Source organism: Cavia porcellus, unplaced genomic scaffold (genome assembly GCF_034190915.1).
Source record: "Cavia porcellus strain 051 isolate PalLab524CR breed Dunkin Hartley unplaced genomic scaffold, mCavPor4.1 scaffold_6, whole genome shotgun sequence".
NCBI classification, from domain to species: domain Eukaryota; kingdom Metazoa; phylum Chordata; class Mammalia; order Rodentia; family Caviidae; genus Cavia; species Cavia porcellus.
In genome coordinates, this window is record NW_026947489.1 from 74090828 (window position 1) to 74109640 (window position 18813).

General features: G+C 48.6%; 1 long non-coding RNA gene across 1 annotated transcript; it reads right to left on the reverse strand.

The window, feature by feature from the left end:
- Positions 1 to 15939: 15939 nt before the first annotated feature.
- LOC134476276 (uncharacterized) lies at positions 15940 to 17636 on the reverse strand. Its single transcript, XR_010047858.1, has 2 exons — positions 16940 to 17636; positions 15940 to 16183 (listed from the first exon to the last, which is right to left on the reverse strand). It is a non-coding gene; the product is annotated as an uncharacterized LOC134476276 (long non-coding RNA).
- Positions 17637 to 18813: the final 1177 nt, after the last annotated feature.

Here is an 18813-nt window from a genome sequence, read left to right on the forward strand (position 1 = left end):
TTTTAATTTGCATCTCTCACGTGATCAGTCATATTGAGCATTTTTCATATATTTATTTGCTGTTTGTATTTCTTCATCTGAGAAGTGTCTATTCAAGCCTATTTTTGGGTTGGATCTTTCAATTTGGGGGGATCTTTTTTTTCAGTTCTTTATATGATCTAGATATTAGTCCTTTGAGGAATAATTCACAGAAAATTTTTCCCACTCTGTGGGTTCTCTTTTTACTTTGTTGGTGATTTCTTTTGCTATGCAAAAGCTTTTTAACAAAATGGAAGCCCAGTTGTTGATTCTTTGTAATAGTTCCAATGTGATCTGTTTGGTTCATAAAGTCTTTGCCTACACCAATGTCTTCAACAGTTCTACCTATTCTCTCTTCCAGAAGATTTAGTGTTTCTGTTTTAACATTTAGATCTTTGATCCATTTCAATCTTAGTTTAAATGGTGCGTGGTAAGAGATGTGGGTCTAGGTTTAATGTGCAGCATGTGGAAAGCCAGTTTTCCCAGCACAGTAAAGAGGCTGTCTTGCTTCCAGTGAACATGCTTGGCCCCTTTGTCAGAAATGAGTTCACTGAGTGTCTCTGGAGTTGTTTCCTCACCTTCTAATCTGTTCCACTGATCAAGTCTGGTATTTGTTTGTTTTATGCTTTTTGCTAGTACCATGCTGTTTTTATCACTGTAGTTTTGTAGTATAGTTTCAAGTCAGGGCTTGTGATGCTCTCTACCTTGCTTTTGGTGCCCAACATTACTTTTGCCATTCTAGGCCTCTTCTGGTTCCAAATGAACTGCAGGACTGATTTTTTTTCTCTAGTTCTATGAGATATGCTGTTGGAATTTTGATCTAAATTACATTAAATCTATATAACAACTTTGGGAGTATAGGCCCCTGACATAGAGAAAACTCTATGGGGCCTAATTATGACTGCTGGGAAGAGATGGAATTAAGCATAACGGCCCTCCACTCATTTTTCTTCCTTCACAGGAAAACATGTGGGTATGTGCACGCGCACACACGCACACACACACCATAGCCAACATACCCCGGGCCTGAGTCTAAGAGAAGAGTCTCTTTGGTTCCAAGAGCCCAGAACCCCCATCTTCAGTAAGAATGAATTTTACTACACCCAAAAAATGGTCAAAATGGATCAAGCAGATGAGTTAGGCCAGAGCCCTAGCCAAGTCCTGAGGCCACCAGCCCTAAACGGAAGAGGCCTGACCAGGCATGGCGGTGCACATGTGCAATCTCAGCACTCTGGAGGCTGAGCCAGGATGATAGACATGCAATTGGGCAACTTAGTAACTTAGCCAGATCGTGACAAAGGGCTGGGACTGTAGCTCACTGCAAAGGCCTCAGGTTCAGTCCCCAGGAGAGAGTGAGGCAGAGAGGGCACCTGTCAGAGACACCTGCCTTAGTCCAGCCTAAGGCACACTTCAAAAGCACAACCTTATGGGCCTTGGGTCCTTGTCACATACCTGAGCACAGGAAGTAAAAGGGCTTCTTCCCACGACAGCCTCAGCCACAAGGCTGGGCATTTTGAGAGAATAGAACAGACTCGAAAATCCCAGGCAAACACACACACACACACACACACACACACACACACACACACACACACACATGTGCATGTAAATGTGTATGCATACACACACAATGTATGTGCACATGTGTCCACACAGGTGTTCCTCAGCTCCTGGTAAGATTCCTGATGAGCTCACGGCAGGTGGCAGACGGCAGATGGCAGTAGAAACCGCACTGCACACATCCACCTCCGGGCCCAGCATGGTGCAGTGCCTGCTTCCCCTCGGGATTCCACAGCTGCCCAGCACCAGGAAAGAAGTGCTGACAGCACCTCATTGGCCCCCAAAAGATCAAAACTCAATGCTCAAAGTCCTGAAACCATACTCAGAGTATGGTTTCTGAGAATCTACTGCTTGTGAGCCATATAATCTCAAAAAGTCATAATTGAACCCTCAAAACATTGACTATCACCTACGGATTCTTGTGTTTGTATCTATGGTATACATAGGTGTGAATCAGTAATGGTATCTCAAAAAACGAAACAACACATAACACCTTTTCCCCATTAGCAGTTACACCCAGTCAACCCATCCTCCCCAGGGCCTTATCACCACAGATCTGCTTTGTATTGCTAGGTTTCTCTCTTCTAGACATTTCATATCCATGGAATTATACAAAATCTTACTTTTTTACTTACTATGTAGCCCAGATTGGCCTTGAACTCACTATGCAGCCACGGCCAGCCTAGAACACAGTGGTCCTCCTGCCTCAGCCTCCTAAGTGCTAGGATTACAGGTGTGCACCACCATGCTCAGCTCCCTGAAGGTCTTCTTTTCATTTGATGTTTATTTTGCATGTGCTGAAGGTACATTATTAGGTAACACAACTGAGAATGTTTCCATCTTTGTGGGCTAGGCCTGTGATCATGATTCTTTTCTCTCCTAAGTACTTTGCGCTGGGTCGGTGGATAGAACTCAGTAGTGGGGCATTTGCTTATCATGTGGAAAGCCCTGGGTCCCAGCCCAGCATACCACCACCCCCCAAAAAAGAAGGCAGAATATTTGCTAAGTACTGTACTGTTGGATATTCGTACAGAAACACTAGCTTTCTCGTGGGTGTTTTCCAGCCGCTTACTTTTAGCCATCCGTGTCTTTTTTTGAGTTGCGCCTTCTAAAAACAATGCGCATCTAGATTTTTTCTTCACAAGTCTAATCTGGCCAGACTGGTACATTTACCACAATCCTGGCAGGTGAACCAGCGGCATCTGCAGGGCGCCATGGGGTGGAGTGGGAGGGACACACAAACTGCCATTTGCCAAGTGTCCGCTTTGTGCAGCCCTGCTGTGCGAGGGGACAGAGGTGTCCTCCCTCGGGGATCATGCTGTGTTGACATAAATGTCATCACTCCTGCCTTCCAGAGAAGGGACCAAGGCTCTGCACAGTTCAGTTACAAAAGCCCCATGGCTGCAGAGAGGCAGGGCCCGACAGGCATCTGTGCTGCGTGTGGGGACTCCTGGGAGGCCAGATCATGACAGGAAGAGAAGGCAAAGGGTGTCCAAGCGGAGGCCACAGTCTCACTTGTGTGCAGAGGTGAAGGGGACAGGTCCCAAGCCACACAACCCAGCACTCCCAGGATCCCAGAAGAGCTTGTTCCTCATCCACACACCCACGTGGCCTTTATCCGCACACTTCCACGCAGAAATCTCTCTCCTGGCCCTGCACCCTGCACAGTAGGGCAGGGCTGAGGGGTCAGCAGCGATCCACGAGACATATATGCCGCAGCAGCAGTGCACAGTGAAGCGCTTAACAGCCCCCCACAGGGAAAGAGGCTTTGTGGCCATCACCATAAATACTCACACCAAGAGCAAACTGTCAGCAGGGATACAAACAGTTGAAAAGATTTACATCAATCAGCTCTCAAAAGCTAGGAAGAAACCAGGCAGGTGAACCAGTGATACATGCCTGTAATGCCAGCACTCAGGAGGCTGAGGCAGGAGGATTGCTGGGTTTGAGATCAGTTTTGACTATGTAATAAGTTCAAGGCCAGCCTAGAATAAACAGTGAGACCCCATCTCAAAAGAGAGAGAGTGAGAGAGAGAGAGAGAGAGAGGAGTTGAGAATTCCTTCCAGGGACTCTGTGACCCTAGAGTGCTCAGACATTTCTTTCCCTTCTTCCTTTTCTCCTTCCTCCTCCATTTGGCTTTAGCAATCTCCACCCTGCATGGAGGGGCACAGAGGTACAGCTAGGGAAACTGAGGCTGAACGAGACAGCTTGCTTAGTGAATCAGAGACAACAAGCCAAGCTTTCAGTTCTGTGCTATTTGTTGTTCTTTTTGGGTTTTGTTTTGGCTGTTTTTTGTTCGTTTTTGTGTTTGTTTTGAGACAGGGTTTCACTACATACTTCAGGCTGGCCTTAAACTCGCTATGTAACCCAAACTGGCCTGGAACTTGTGACAATCCTCCCACCTCAGTCTTCTGAGTGGTGGGATTACAGGTGTGCCACAACATCGAGCCCTTTAAAAAGGAAAAAAAAAAGCGGTTCTCTAAATTGCTAAATTGCCCAGGCTGGGCTCAGACTTGTACTCCTCCTGCCTCAGCCTCCCATAGTACGCCACCTTACAGGATAACCATAGTGATTGCTTTAAAATATGATTTTTGTTTTTTTGTCTTTGTCTTGTGAAACAAGCTCTCACTATGTAGCACAGATTGGTCTTAAACTCAAGGCAATCCTCCTGCCTCAGCTTCCCAAATGCTGGAATTACAGACCTGTACCAACATGTCCAGTGCAAAATAAGTGATTCTTTAACAAGGTAAAGTGCCTGTATGTTAATTATGCCCACGGTTGTGTCCTCTCTCTGACTCAGCTCCTCCAACCCCTTCCCTGACTCTGTCCAGGAATTGTTTCCAACCTGAGTCCTGTCATGGCCTGAGACAAACTGGTAAACCAGCTCCTAAGGGTGACCTGGGCAGGGCGGAGGCTTACAGGAGACAACAGATCCTCGGGGAAGTGAGAGCGCGAAAGACAGGGGGCGCAGGGCAGGCAGTCAGCAGGAGTCAGGCGAGGGGCAGTGGCCATGGGGCCCAGGGGCAGAGCCAAAGGCTTGGGGAGGAGCCGCTCAGACCTGGCCGCTCCTGCTGCCCACACCCAAGGCTGCCTGCGCCCAGGCCCAGGGTCTGGCCCCAAGCAATGGACAAAGCTCTATGCCCCCGGACTTCATACAAGCCCAGCAGTGATCAGAGCGGCAGGTCCCTGGCCGGAAACGTCTTTGCCGGCTGGCGCAGAGTAGAAGGGGTGAGACCGCTTCTAGCAGACCTAGGAGGTGGAGCTCCCAGAAAAGGAACTGCACCACTGTGCCTAGGCCCTCAGGAGCAGCCCAGTCCCTCCGCCCACCTCGTCCCCAACATCCCTGTCCAGCCTAGGACATTCCTGGCTGGGCTGGTCAAAGCTCTCCCCAGAGGAAGTGCTTGCCACTAGATACCCCAACGTGTCCACGAGTGTTCACAGGCACCCATGCCCCTGCGCGTACACACACCACACACACAGGGCACGCCCCCCTGCACGGACAGATGGCAGAGCAGCACCTGGAAACGCCCTCTCCCCAGCGCCTCAAGGCCACACAGCGGATGCTGGGCTCACCTGGCCTGACTGCCCACTGCAAGGGACCAGGCAGGGATGGATCACACCCTTTCCTGGAGGAGGAGAAAAGCAAGAGGAGTAGAGAAGTGGCCCAGAACAGCTCCAGTACCCACCCCACGGGCGGCCAGCTGGGGAGGAACCACCCCCCAACCCCCTGCCCCACAGGGTGAGAGATTTGCAGTTGCTTTTTTCTAACTTTTGATAGTGAAAAATTTCAAATACTGTATATTAAAAAGTTGAACGATTAGAGACTGAGAATGTAGTTCAGTGGTAGAGTACTTGTGTTGCATGTTCCAAGCCCTGGGTTCAATTGGAAAGAAAAGAAAAGAAAAGAAAAGAAAAGAAAAGAAAAGAAAAGAAAAGAAAAGAAAAGAGAAGAGAAGAGAAGAGAAGAGAAGAGAAGAGAAGAGAAGAGAAGGAAGATACAAGACTCACTTGTAAACCAGTTGTGGTGGCAAACACCTGTAACGCCACTGAGGCAGAAAATCGCCACAAGTCCAGCCTGGGCTACACAGGGAGGCTTGTCTCAAAACAAAAAAATCATCTGTAATCTGGGCGTTGTAGTGCACACCTGTAATTCCAGTAGTCTGGGAGGCTGAGGCAGGAGGATCAGATTCAAACCTAACCCAGGCAGTTTATTAACTCAGCAAGATCCTTTCTCAAAATAAGATATAAAAAATAGCTGAGGTAGCTCAGTATAAAGGCCCTGGGTTCAATTTCAGCAACAACAACAACAAAAGCAAATGATTTTCACCCAAGTGGCTCCACTTTGCTAGGTGTGCTGGTCCACACCTGTAATCCCAACATCCAGAAGGCTGAAGCAGGAGGGTCATCACAAGTCCAACTCCAACCTGGGCTACCTAGTGAGACCTTGTCTCAAAAGAAACAAACAAACGAAAAGGCTCTCAGTATCCCGGAAAGTCTTCCACATCCTCAGGTAGGTCTTGTTCTGACTTCTAACACGGTGTTAATTTTGCCTCTTTTTGGATCCCTGCAGTGGAATGGAGCTGTCTGTACACTTGATGGGTCACACCATATGCACGTGCTCAGCAGAGTCTATGGGATCCATCTGTGACATGTATCAGCAACTCTTTCTAAATATCTGAGTAATACGTCCACATATGTTCTGCTATAACAGAACACTTGAGACTGAGTGATTTAACAAACAGAAATTTCTTTCTTAGAGTTCCAGAGCTGGGAAGCCGAGGAGCAGGTGGCCTCTGCTGTGGGACCACCCAACCGTTACTTCCTCACAAGGCTGAAGGGAGGAGCACTGTGTCCTACAGGGCAGAATGGCTGCAGAGCCAAAGCCCACTCAGCAAACCTTTTTCTGGAGGCCACTACGTTCAGTAGGGGGCAGGACTTGCTTAGGGTAGGGCCCTTTCGTAGCATGGGAGGGACTCTGGGTCTGGCCAGGCTCAGTGCCACCACCTATAATCTCAGCACTTTGGGAGGCTGAGGCAGGAGGATCAGCTCGAGTTTAATGCCAGCCTGAGTTTCCTAGTGAATTCTGAACTACATATCGAGACCCATCTCAGTAAATAAATGCATGAACTTTTAAAAGGCCAGGGATATATGTTAGTACCAAGGCCCTGGGTTCTTCAGTTCCCATTGTTGGGGAGGACAGGTGAGCAGGATGGGTTGGGTTCCCAGTACCAAGAAAGAAAACCATCAGGGCATATATACCATCTCCTGGGGGCCCAACCTTACCACAGGGACACTGCGAAGTGAATGCCAACACATGAATTTTGGGGAGCACATTCAGATGACAGCAAATATATCATAATTTTTGCTTTCCTGCTTCTACTTTGGAGCCATTAAATAAAAATGATACAAACATTCCCGCCTTTTTTTTTTTTTTTTTTAAAGGATCTTTAAAATTATTCAAGTCACTGCAAACAGAAAATAGAAGGAACACCCGGCTTGGGACAAATCATGTCTGTCCGCTTGACAGAATGGGGGAGACAGTGGCCCTGCACCCCGAAGGCCATCACGGCCCACCACTCCCCCACTATTTGCTGCTGCCAAAGGCGGAGTCTCTGGGGAAAGGACGCTGGGGAACTGAGACACGAGGAGGGCATCGGGTGTCCACAGCACGGCAGTAGCAGTGACCAGTTGCTGAGGGACAGGTGGGTAGAGGCCTTGCCAGGCAAGTGTGAGGCCATGGGTTTGTCTCCCTGCTGTCCAAGGCTAAAACACACAGGCTTCTAGAGGTAGTGGGGGGAGGCAAAGTGGGGCAGGCCAGGCTGACCCTTTGTCCTTCTACCTGAGGAGAAAGAAACCCCATGGGGCTGGGGATTTAGTTCAGCGGCATAAGCACCTGCCTCGCAAGCAGGCAGTAGTGAGTTCAATCCCTGGTACAGATAAAAACGAAAAAAAAAAACAAAAAAAGAAAGGAATCCCAAATCCTAAAGCACTAGGGCCTGGCGAATGACCCTGGCAGGGAACCTACAACCCACCCTCGTCAAAGGTGAATCTGTGTCTCCCTCCTGGCCAGGGTGAGGCCAGAGTGGGCTGGGCCCTGTGCAAGGAGCCTGAGGCTCAAAGGCAGCACAGTGCCACCCAGTGCTGGAAGCTGGAGGAGAAGGGAGGGAGGGAGGGAAGTCCCACGAGGTTGGCAAGGCCAAGCACCTCCCATCAGCCATACCTGCTGCTGCTGGGATGGTGGGGTGAAGGAGATGGGAGCCTTCCCCATCCCTTTCATGGGAAACAGATGGAACAGTAGAGAGACGGAAGGACTCCCCCAAACCAGGAGCCCAGGAGTAATGTTCCCACTGCCAAGGGAGCAAGAACACAGCAGACATGGGCTGGGGTATCAGCTTTGTCCGTGAGGGCATGTGTTGCTGGGGAGCAAGGGAAACTAGGGGAGCATGGCATGCCTGTAATCTCGCACTTGGGAGGCCGAAGCAGGAGGATTGCTGCAAGTTTGAGGCAAGCCTGGGCTACAAAGTGAGGCCAGTCTGAACTGCATAGGGAAACCCTGTCTCAAAAAGACAAAAAAGAAAAGAAAGCTGGGCTAAAGAAAACCTGCTCCTCTCTCCAGTCCCCGTAGCCTGGTTTGCAGGGGGACTGAGGAGGGCATATCGCGTGGGTGTCTGGGAGGAGGTGCCAGTGGGTGATGCCTGCTGCCTGTCTGGTTTTTGTTGCTGTTGTTATTTAGCTTTGCTTTTTCAGTCTTAGGGATTGAACTCGGGTCCTCAAAATACTAGGCAAGTTCTAGCACTGAGCTACAGCACCTTTTCTGAGCTACAGTCCTTTTCAAAATTTGGGCTGGGGATTTAGCTCAGTGGCATAAGTGCCTAGTGCGTGGTTGTGAGTTCAATCCCTGGTAATGAAAAAAAAAAATTGAAGCGTGCACCACAATAAACAAAATTTAATTTGCCCACGCTGTCCTCAAATGCGTAATCCCTTAGGCTTACTCTCTGGAGTAACAGAGGTTACAGGCTTGTTTGTTTGTTTGGTATCAAGAATCAAACCCAGGACCTGGCCCCTGCCAGGCAGGCACTTATGCTGCTGAGCTATATCCCCAGGGGCCCCCGCTCTTTTTTTAGATTTTTACTTTCAGATTGGCTCTTGTTCGATTGGCCAGGCTGGGCTCACATTTACTCTCCTCCTGCCTCAGCCTCCCGCAGGCTGGGATTGCAGGAGGGCACCATCGCACCTGTCTCTGCCAGTCCTTTTGGGGCCCAGTGCCCGGGTCCTCCCAGGTATGTGCTGAGCAGCACATTTGCAGGGTCAGGGATCAGGCTCTGTACATCAAGAGGAGGAACTGCCAAATTCTTCACAGCCATACACGCCCCACTCCCTGCTAGCTGTCCAGTTGCTCCTCATCCTCCAGGCTGCCTTTCCACAGATCAGACTTCAGCCTGGCATTTTGATGGGGACCTCTGGGTCTTCTTTGTTTGTTTTGTTTTTGGTCAAGGTCTGGCTATGTGGTTCAGACTGGCCTTGAACTCACTTTGTAGCCCAGGCTGGGCTCAAACTTGTGGCAATCCTTCTGCCTCAGCCTCCGAGTGCTGGGATTACAGGCCTGCACCACCAGACTGGCTATTTTGTTTTGTTTTTGCAGTACTAGAGACTGAACCAGAGTGTCCACACTGAGCTATATCCCTAGCCATTTTTTTTTCTTTTCTTTTATTTCAAATCAGTGGCAATCCTGCATCACCATGGCTGGCTTTTCCATTAACTCTAAAGGCTGCATTTTAAAAAGGAATTAACAGGCCACACTTAGACAAAGTCACTTGTCAGAGGGAGTTGGGCAAGAAGCCTAAAGTTACTGTTAGAGAAGAGGAGTGCGGGAGGCGGGTGGGGTCCATATCCACATCACTGTTTGGGCGGCTTTTAACCTTTCCTGAAAGATCCTCCAGGTTCCCCCAGCAGCACCGCCTCAGTTTCGGAGATCCCAAGCTACCCACACCGCACACCCCCACTGCCCCACACACAGAGGAAAGGAGAAGAAAAACTCAAAACCAGAGTCTCAGGGCAGTGTCTGCCAACTACAGAAGGAAACAGGGCTGGGGGATCCAAAATTGAGTAAGGTTTGATTTGCATAAGTATCGTTTTGATGGTGTTTGCTCAGCTGTCCCGCCTCCCCAGCTGTCCCCGAACGCCCATTGCAGCCAGGTCCCCAGGAAGCGGTGACCCCAGTGTGCCCCACCCACCGGCGGCACCCAGGGAACCAGCTCCTGCTCCGAGACGTGCAGGCCTCGCCGGCCGGGACTCAGATCACTGACCTGGCGGAGTTGCAAGGGCCTCCCGGGCCTCCCGGGCCTCCCGGGCCTCCCCACACCCACCGGCGCCCAGAGAGAGCAGCCAAGTCCCGGGCCCCAGGCTCCTCCAGGCCCCTGGCCCCCTCTGCTCTCTTTGTCATTCTAATTAGCTGCTGGAGCAGCCTCGGTGGGCCCTAGAGTCATGCAAATAGTGAGCTGGGGACTGCTGTTACTAAGAGCTGGCTTTAAACATCGCTTTTAATGTTCCAGCCCCAAATCCTGCCGTTCTGCAACGGACTCTCCCTCGGTTTATTTCGGTGTGCAGAGTCTGAACTTTGCAGTGTCCACTGGCAGAGGCCGGCCTCCGTCTCCTGCGCCCTGGTGATTGTTTGCCCTCAGGAAGTCACTTGGAGTGTTGGCGCCTTAGTTTTCGTGCCTGGGAAAGGGGAGCGAACAGGCTGGTGCTTGATACAGTAGACAAACCTGTAATTCCAGCATTCTTGGAGGCTGAGGCAGGAAAATTATGCATTCAAACCCAGCAATTTGGCTTTCTTTTTTTTTTTTTTTTTTGTCTTTTTTCTTTTTACCGGTACCAGGGATTGAACTCATGACTACCTGCTTGCAAGGCAGGCGCTTATGCTGCTGAGCTAAATCCCCAGCCCCAAACCCAGCAATTTGGAAAGACCCGTCCCAAAAGTTTAACAAAAAAGTTGAAAAAATAAAAAAAAAAGGTCTGGGAGTGTAGCTCAGGGCGAAGGCCCTGGGTTTAAACCCAGCACTGGAAAAAAGAAAATGTTTAAAGTGTCATTGTAACCGTGTGGGAAGCCAGTGGAGACACAGTTCTAGGGACATAAGCTTGTGAGTGCACCGGCCAAAGCGGCTGTCTGGAAGCAGCTGGGGGAGCTGGTAAAAAGGCCCGATTCACAGATAAAAACACAGATGCACCATTTAATTTGAATTTCCCTTAGGCAATTTTTTTCCCAGGGCTGGGGCTTGACCCCAGGGCTCCATGCCTGCTAAGCAGTACTCCCCTCAGCCCCAGGGAACTTTAGTCTTGAGTGTGCCCCTGGCATTGCATGGGAAATGCTTATACTAAGAAGAGTCATGCCTCAAACTGAAGTTTAACAGTGTTATCTCACAATCCTAACAAATGCCCAGGATGTCTTTGTTCTTTGTGGTACTGGAGGGAGAAGCCAGGGCCTCACCAGTGCTAGGCAAGTGCTCTACCACTGCACCACCTCCCCGGCCCTGAATGAGTGGGTGTTCCTGCTGCCAGAGAGAAAAGTTTCCTCAGCGCTATGGGCTGGGGAAAGATGAGGTGAAAGGCACAAGAAGGAACACTGGCTGGCAGCTGGGCATGGTGGCACACACCTGTAATCCCAGCATTTTGGAGGCTGAGGCAGGAGGATCACCCAAAAGGTCGATGCCAGCCTGGGCTAGCCTGAACTACAAATTGAGGTTGTGTCTCAAAAAATAAAAATAAAAATAGAAACACGAGCTTGAATGCCAAGGCCTTGAAAGGGCAGTGCCCTCCAGGCCTAGCAGACACCTTCTGCTCTCAGGCCAGCAGCACACACTCTGGAAGCCTGGATGAGGACTAGGCTCCACTGGGCCAGCTCCCAATCACCAGCCTACCCATCCACCCAGCCATTAGTAGTTCCCCAGTCCAGCCCCGTCTGAGCCAGAGCAACAACACAAAGGAACAGGACCGAAGTGGTACATCAAAAGCAAAGCTATGGTCCTGAGTTCGATTTTCAGTACAAAAAAAAAAAAGTCTGCATAAAAGCAAAGCTAGATCTACATTGACCCTCTCCCGGGAGCCAGCTGTGTCACCGTTGGGGCAGGGCACACCCCAGAGGAAGTTTAACTGCTATGGCCAGACTGGCTACATTCACACTGCCCCTGCTGGACATGTGAACACTTCATTCCTGTGGTCCCTGGCAGGACAGTCATCCAGCAAACACTCCCTCCTCCCACAGGCAACTCCCAGCCCAGCCTCGTCACCTTCCCACCTCTCTCCCCTCTCACAGGTTCACAGGCCTCCTGCTCCTGCCTCCACACAGCTGCATCAGCCTTGGGGACCATTTCTGATGTAGCTCAGGGGCCAGCCCCTCAGCTGAGATTTGTGTTTAAACACCTGAGTTGTGGCCGCAGCCTCCTCTCCACTCTGAATTCACCCAGCTCTACTTCCAGCAAAAGCAAGTCTCATCTTGCCATTCCCCAGCTGCACGGTCTTCTGCTTTACATCAGAAGGCAAGTCCCAGCCCTCAAGGACAGAAAAGCTGGACAAACCAGGGTGGCTGAATAAAACAGGTCTCTTCCAGTTACTGGGGAGAAACTTACTCATCTGGAGCCGGGAGGGAGGATCCTGGGCAGGCTGAGGGCCTGGGTGGTCCCGCTATTACAGACAGCTAAGCTAGGTAAAAAATTACAGGCAGTCAGACGGGGCTAGGCCCTGGGGGAGTCAGCATAGGAGATGAAAACACATTGCAACTGTGACCAGAGGCACGTCTGTTGAAGGCCAAGCCTCAAGATAAAGACAAATCACCAGGCCCACATTCCTCCCAGAGAGATAAACAGAAAATTAACATCAGTCACCCTAGTGGATGACCAAGACTCCCGATTCACCTCTTCCTAAAGAGGTCCTTGTTCGTTCCATGTTGCCACGTGACCTGCTTCCCCATTGATCACTAGCCATAATAGGCTATACTCATAATCTATTTTTTTTTTTCTTTTCCTTTTGGTACCAGGGATCCAACTCACAACTTTGAACTTGCCAGGCAGAGGCACTCGTGCCACTGAGTTGAATCCCTGGCCTGTAATCCATCCCACTGGCTGATCATGATTCTGTCCCACACCGTAACCCTCTCCTGATTTTTGTGCCTAGCTTGTGATCTTGTTCTATAAAACTTTCTCTTTTTTTTTTTTTTTTTTGTCTTTTTCCTTTTTATCCATACCGGAGATCGAACTCATGACTGCCTGCTTGCAAGGCAGGTGCTTATGCCGCTGAGCTAAACCTCCAGCCCCCAAAACTTTCTCTTCAGGGCTGGGGATTTAGCTCAGTGGCATAAGCGCCTGCCTTGTAAGCACGCAGTCATGAGTTCGATCCATGGTACCAATAAAAAAAAAAAAAAAAAAAAAAAAAAACTTTCTCTGCAAAGCAGCATCTGCAACAATCCATTTCTCACGTCCCCTCCTGTCTCCAGGAGCTACCTCTCAGTAAATATTTCCTACCCTCACTGCCCTTGTTCCTTAGAATTCATTCTTCGGTTTTGGGGAACACAAACAGCGTATATGACATCTAGCAGATTGGGAGTTACAGTTATTGACTCTGTATCATTTGGAGGTCCCACTGAGATAATTGGAAGTAAGAGTTTGCTTGTGTTTCATGGATTCTGGATTTTGACTTGTTTAGGTACTTAGAAATTACCATCCCTGTTTATGAATTGCTTACACCTTAAATTTTTATGCCTTGTCTTTTTTATGCATTTTTTTGTTTGTTTGTTTTTAAAATGATGAGCTGGGCATGGTGGTGCATTCCTGTAATCCCAGCACTTGGGAGGCTGAGGCAGGTGGATCATTGCAAGGTTTAGACCAGCCTAGGCTACAAAGCGAGCCCAAGGCCAGCCTGAGACCCTGTCTCAAAAAGACTAATAATAATAATACTTAATTAATAAAAGGAGGATAAATTAAGTTGATAGGATGGGGAGATGTGTCTCTGATGGGACATTTTACCTTTGCAGCCAAGGCCTTGGGCTGCTGTTTCACATATGTTGTTTGGACTTACTAGTTGCTGAATTTGTTTGACCCCTTGCATGACTTGTTTGACCTGTTAGACAGCAGTGACAGGGAAAAGTAATGCTAGAGCGTCCCCTTTCCAGGCTGTGAGTGACAACTCATGTGGGCAAGTTGTCTCAATAATTCACTGTGAGCATGAAAAGAAAGGCTTCCTTTTTCTAATCTCATTTCTTGTCTTACAAAAAATTTTCATTTCTTATCTTTTCCTGTCATTCTGTCCTTTCCTTTTTTGGAAGCATGTTTCCAGAAAACATCAGACAGGAAGGAACCTTAAACTGTCTCCGTGTTTTCCTCCCATCCAACAACTGAGAACCTTTAAGTTGAACCCATAACAGTGGTTGCTGTCGCCAAAAACAGGAAATTACCTTCAAGAATGTGTAAGTTGTGGTTGCTGAATGATGGGTTCAAGTTTTATGCAAGTTTCATAAGTGTGTTGCAGATGCAGAGACATAAATAATTTATTTTAGAGGGGGTTTCACTGTGTAGTTCAGGGTGACCTTGGGCTCACTGTGTAGCCCAGCACTGGTCCCAAACTCACAGAAATCCTCCTGCCTCAGCCTCCTAAGTGCTGGGATTATAGTTGTGTGCCACCACACTTGTCCTTAAAATTTTTAGAGTAGATTTTGAGTAAAAGTTAGCCTTGTCTTCTGCTGAGAAAGCTTGCCTCAGTGATTAGGTAGACAACGTAAATGTTGTGGTGATTGTTTGCTATAGCACCCACAGCAGAATTTTTCCAAGCTGTCAGTTGCCTCTGTCTCTGGAGGTGCTCTTTCACAAGTTAGGAAGTGCTCCAACCACTTCCAATTTGCCATTTGATTTCCCCCCTCAGGTCAGGTCTCTTGATTATTGGTTTAATTCTGCCAGCAATGCTTTCTTCTTTAAGCATGGCTGTTATAGCTGGAACCAAGAGCAGCCTGTGCTCCTGGGGAAATGTGCTGGAGTTAGGAGTGTGAGTTTCTGGAGTAGACAGGGACGGAGTCAGTAAGGATGGCGAGGCCAACCCAACCTGTCTCCTGGTCACTTTTCAGAGAGCAGCCACCTCTCTGGATCAGGCCACCTCAGGAGCCTTGAGAAGATACGGAAACCAAGAGGAAATTAAAAAGAGTGCCCGTTTCCCTCCTGTGTTTCAGATGGGGTACTCAATACCGAATGCTCTTACTACTCCTTTGGAACATATTCTTAGGCACTGGGATTATAATACTTTCCTGCACCTACATACGTCCTGCCTACCCACTAGAGACAAAAATGGAGTGCAGAGGGAAGAACTGATTATGGTGCTAGTTCACAACTACAGTGGTACTGTAAGACAGAGGGAAATGACCCAAATGACCTTATGTTCAGACTTTGTACTCAAAATGTAAACACAAGCCACAGGAAAACTCAGTGCAGCTGGCATCCAGCAGTTGGAAGCTACATTTTATTTCCCCTCTGTTGTACCTACCCTAACCACAGGATCTGAGCACAGTGAATCAGTCTAGACAGGGTCTTGCTACGCAGTTCAGGCTGGCCTTGAGCTCACTTTGTAACCCAGGCTGGTCTTGAACTTGCAAAGGATTCTCCTGCATCAGCCTCCCGAGTGCTGGGATTACGAGGTGCACCACCACGCCTGGCTTTGATTGGCCTTTATAATATGCATCACAGTGACCAGCCATTTTTAGGAAACAGTAGTAACAGGAACTGTTACCTGGGCAGCTAACAAAAGCTGAAGTTTACTGGCTGTGGGGGGCATTTTCTACTACAGTACATAGGTCATGAAAAACATACGTAATATGCACCTGGATCTTAATTACAGCATTGTTTTCCTAACTAAAGTTTGGACCTGGAACGGTCCAAACTTTAGTGTTTGGCTAAATAAAATATGCTACAACCATACTATTAAATATTATGTGTCAGCCAGGCATGGCCGTGCACACCTGTAATCCTAGCACTCGGGAGGCTGAGGCAGGAAGATCACCATGAGTTTGTGGTCAGCCAGAGCTCCACAGTGAGTTCAAGGTCAGCTTAAACAACATGGTAAGACTCTGTCTCAAAAATAACGCTATGATTATTATAAAGAAAAAAAGAAAATGAGACAGGTAGGTACTAAAATTAAGTGATCTTAATTAAGATATATTATTATGGGGTGGGGAACATAGCACAGTAATGGAGCACTTTCTAGGATGCACAAAGCCCTGGGTTCAATCCCCAATTCTGAAAGAAAAAGAGAGAGAAAGAAAGAAAGGGAAAGAAGATACATTGTGTGCAAAAGCAAAATGGAAAACAGTGAACGCAGCACATAAATTGCTGATTTAAACATATATATTTAATTTGTATAGAATGTCTCTTTCTAAAGGATAGAAAGGAAACAGTTGCAGTGCTGGGTGTTTTCATGGCCCTGGCTGGGTCCTGAGAGACTCAGGATAGCAGAGGAGGACAGACTTGTTTTTCTGTATCTTTTGAACTTGGTGCATGAATTTCGTATCTATGCATCAATATAATGTGGGTGTGTAAATAATGTTGGAAGCAACATTTCCACCACAGCGCCCTGTGAAAGAAAATAAGAACATAGTAAACAGCTGCGCTGCCCAAGCCACACCCTGTTCCTTCCTGGCCTCAGTCTTCCACCTCCATAATGGGAGCATCGGAGCGGAAGCTTACTGCACTTTTGCTACGTGTTACAGCTCATCACCAAGGCAGAATTGGGGCAGTGACATTTGATGCCTCGGGCAGGTGGAACAATACAAAATAGCACGAATGAGACTAGGAACAGCACTCATCACGGAAGGACCGGGTGACCTCTGGGTTTTGAGCAGTGACCACAGACAATGCTGAATCTACTCGGACTGGAGGAGCGGGTGGCGTGGTTCCCTGCCAGCTCCCGTGTGTGTGTGTGTGTGTGTGTGTGTGTGTGTGTGTGTGTGTGTATGTGAGCTCCCAGGCTTTAGCAGATTCTCACCGCCTCTGCTCACGAGAGCTCTCGGGGAGCCCAAGGCAGGAGCTGAAGCTGGCAGTGAGCAGGGCTCTGGGGGCAGATGAAGAGGTGCTAGGCACAAGGAAGGGCCACGCCTCCTGCTTGGCAGACGTCTTGACCTCTCTCTGGCTTCTCTACCTTGTCAGACTCCGCCTTGCTCGCTTGTCTGCCAACCTCCTCTCCACCTGCCACGCCCATTCACAGGAGGCCGTTCCCACCCCCACCAGGGCCGGGTCTCCGGTGACAGACCCGGAGTTCCAAGAGGCCGGCTACCCTGAGCCTCCCTGGGAGGCGCCAGCTCAGCAATCCCAGCTCCCAGAACACACTCACAGGCCCGGCCTCTGCAGGAAGTCGGTTTACAGAGATTTCCGCCTGGGTCAGCAGTGCGCTTTTCTCTTCACATTTGCAGTCAGTGGAAAAACACGTGGGAATCAGAGGCGCGGAAGCTGGTCATGTTTCCTGTTCTTCATTCTTTGACTTTCCTGCTTGGGTTTTAGAACCAGAGGACTGGTGTTCCAGGCCTTGCTTGGCCCTGGCTCCCTGCCAAAGTCAGTCCCCTTTCTGGCACTTCATCTGCAAGAAGAGAAGGACTCAGGACGCTCCGTGTCAACAGGTGTCACCAAGCGGTTCCAAGACAGGCAGTCTGTGCACGGACTTGGGGAGCAGCTTCCCAGGCATGGGGAGAAAGGAAATTGTCTTACATTCCTGCTGAGAATTCCATCTAGAAGCCGAGGGTTTAACCGAGCAGTCTAGGGCTTCCGGGGCTTCTGCTGAGTGGGCCTTGGCATCAAGTTATCAGTCAGCCTCCACCAGAAGATGATGAGAAAGCGTGAGGAAGCAGAGTGCTAAGGCCCGGGGTCATCCTCAGCCCCACTTGGACAGGGAAACCAGCCCTGTTCTCAGGGCAAGCTGGGTGATTCTGGTTATTTGCAGTCAAATAATCCTAATGTATACTAAATTCTATTTACGTTTTTTTTAAAAAAGAGGAACATAATAGAGATTAATACTCTAGGAAGAATTACATGAAAATTCCTATCAAAACAGCTTAAAAGCTGGGCATGGTGGTGCACCCCTGTAATCTCAGCACTCGGGAGGCTGAGACAGGAGGATCACTGTAAGTTTCAGGCCAGCCTGGCCTCCATAGTAAGTTCAAGGGCAGCCTGAACTATATAGAGGGAGCTTGTCTTAAAAATAAACACACAGTGGGCTGAGGGTTTAGCTCAGCGGCATAAGCGCCTGCCTTGCAAGCAGGCAGTCATGAGTTCAATCCCCGGTACCGATAAAAAGGAAAAAACAAACAAACAAAAATAAATAAATAATAAACACACAAACAACAGCACAGAAGCCAAGAATGACGGTGTATACCTGCAATCCTAGTTACCTGAAAGACTAAGCAGGAAGAGTTAGAAGCCAGTCTGGACAACTTGTTGAGATTCCGTCTCAAAAAATAAAAAGAGCTGCAGATGTAGCTCAGTGCTACTGCATCCCCGGGTTTGATCTCAGAAAACAAGAGCAGCAAAACCCAGAACCCAAAAGGCAGCTTGGAAGAGAGGCCTTTAACAAAATATTTAAGCATTCGCCTCTCTGAACCAGTATTTCTTCATTTGTGTGTAAAATTAGGTTGATAATATCTACTTCAAAGAACCGTTGTCAAAACTAAACCAGATGATTCAAGCAATGATTCTCAAATTGTTGCTGTAATAGAAGAACTTTGGCCTTTACCAAACGACACACCAACCCTTACCCTAAGTGTCAGACCTAGTACCGTAAAAACAAGAGGAAGAAGAGAGGGCAGGCGGGAGGAAGAAAGGAAGGAAGGCAGAGGAATGGGTTTTATCGAAGCAAAACCTTCTTTGTACGGCACTGTTGGGATTGAACCTGGCCGGGTGTTCACACTCAGCTTCCTCCTCAGCCCTGTTGTATGTTTTCAGGGGTTGTTGTTGTGTGTTTGTTTGAGACAGGGTCTTGTTAAATCGCTCAGAATGGGCTTGCACTTCCAATCTTCCTGCCTCAGCCTCCTAAGTAGCTGGGTTAACAGGCATGCACCACCACAACTGCTAAAAACTTTTTTTTTTTTTTTTTTTGTCTTTTTCTTTTTTATCAGTACCGGGGATCAAACTCACGACTGTCTGCTTGCAAGGCAGGCGCTTATGCCGCTGAGCTAAACCCCCAGCCCCTAAAAACTATTGATAAATCAAACATAC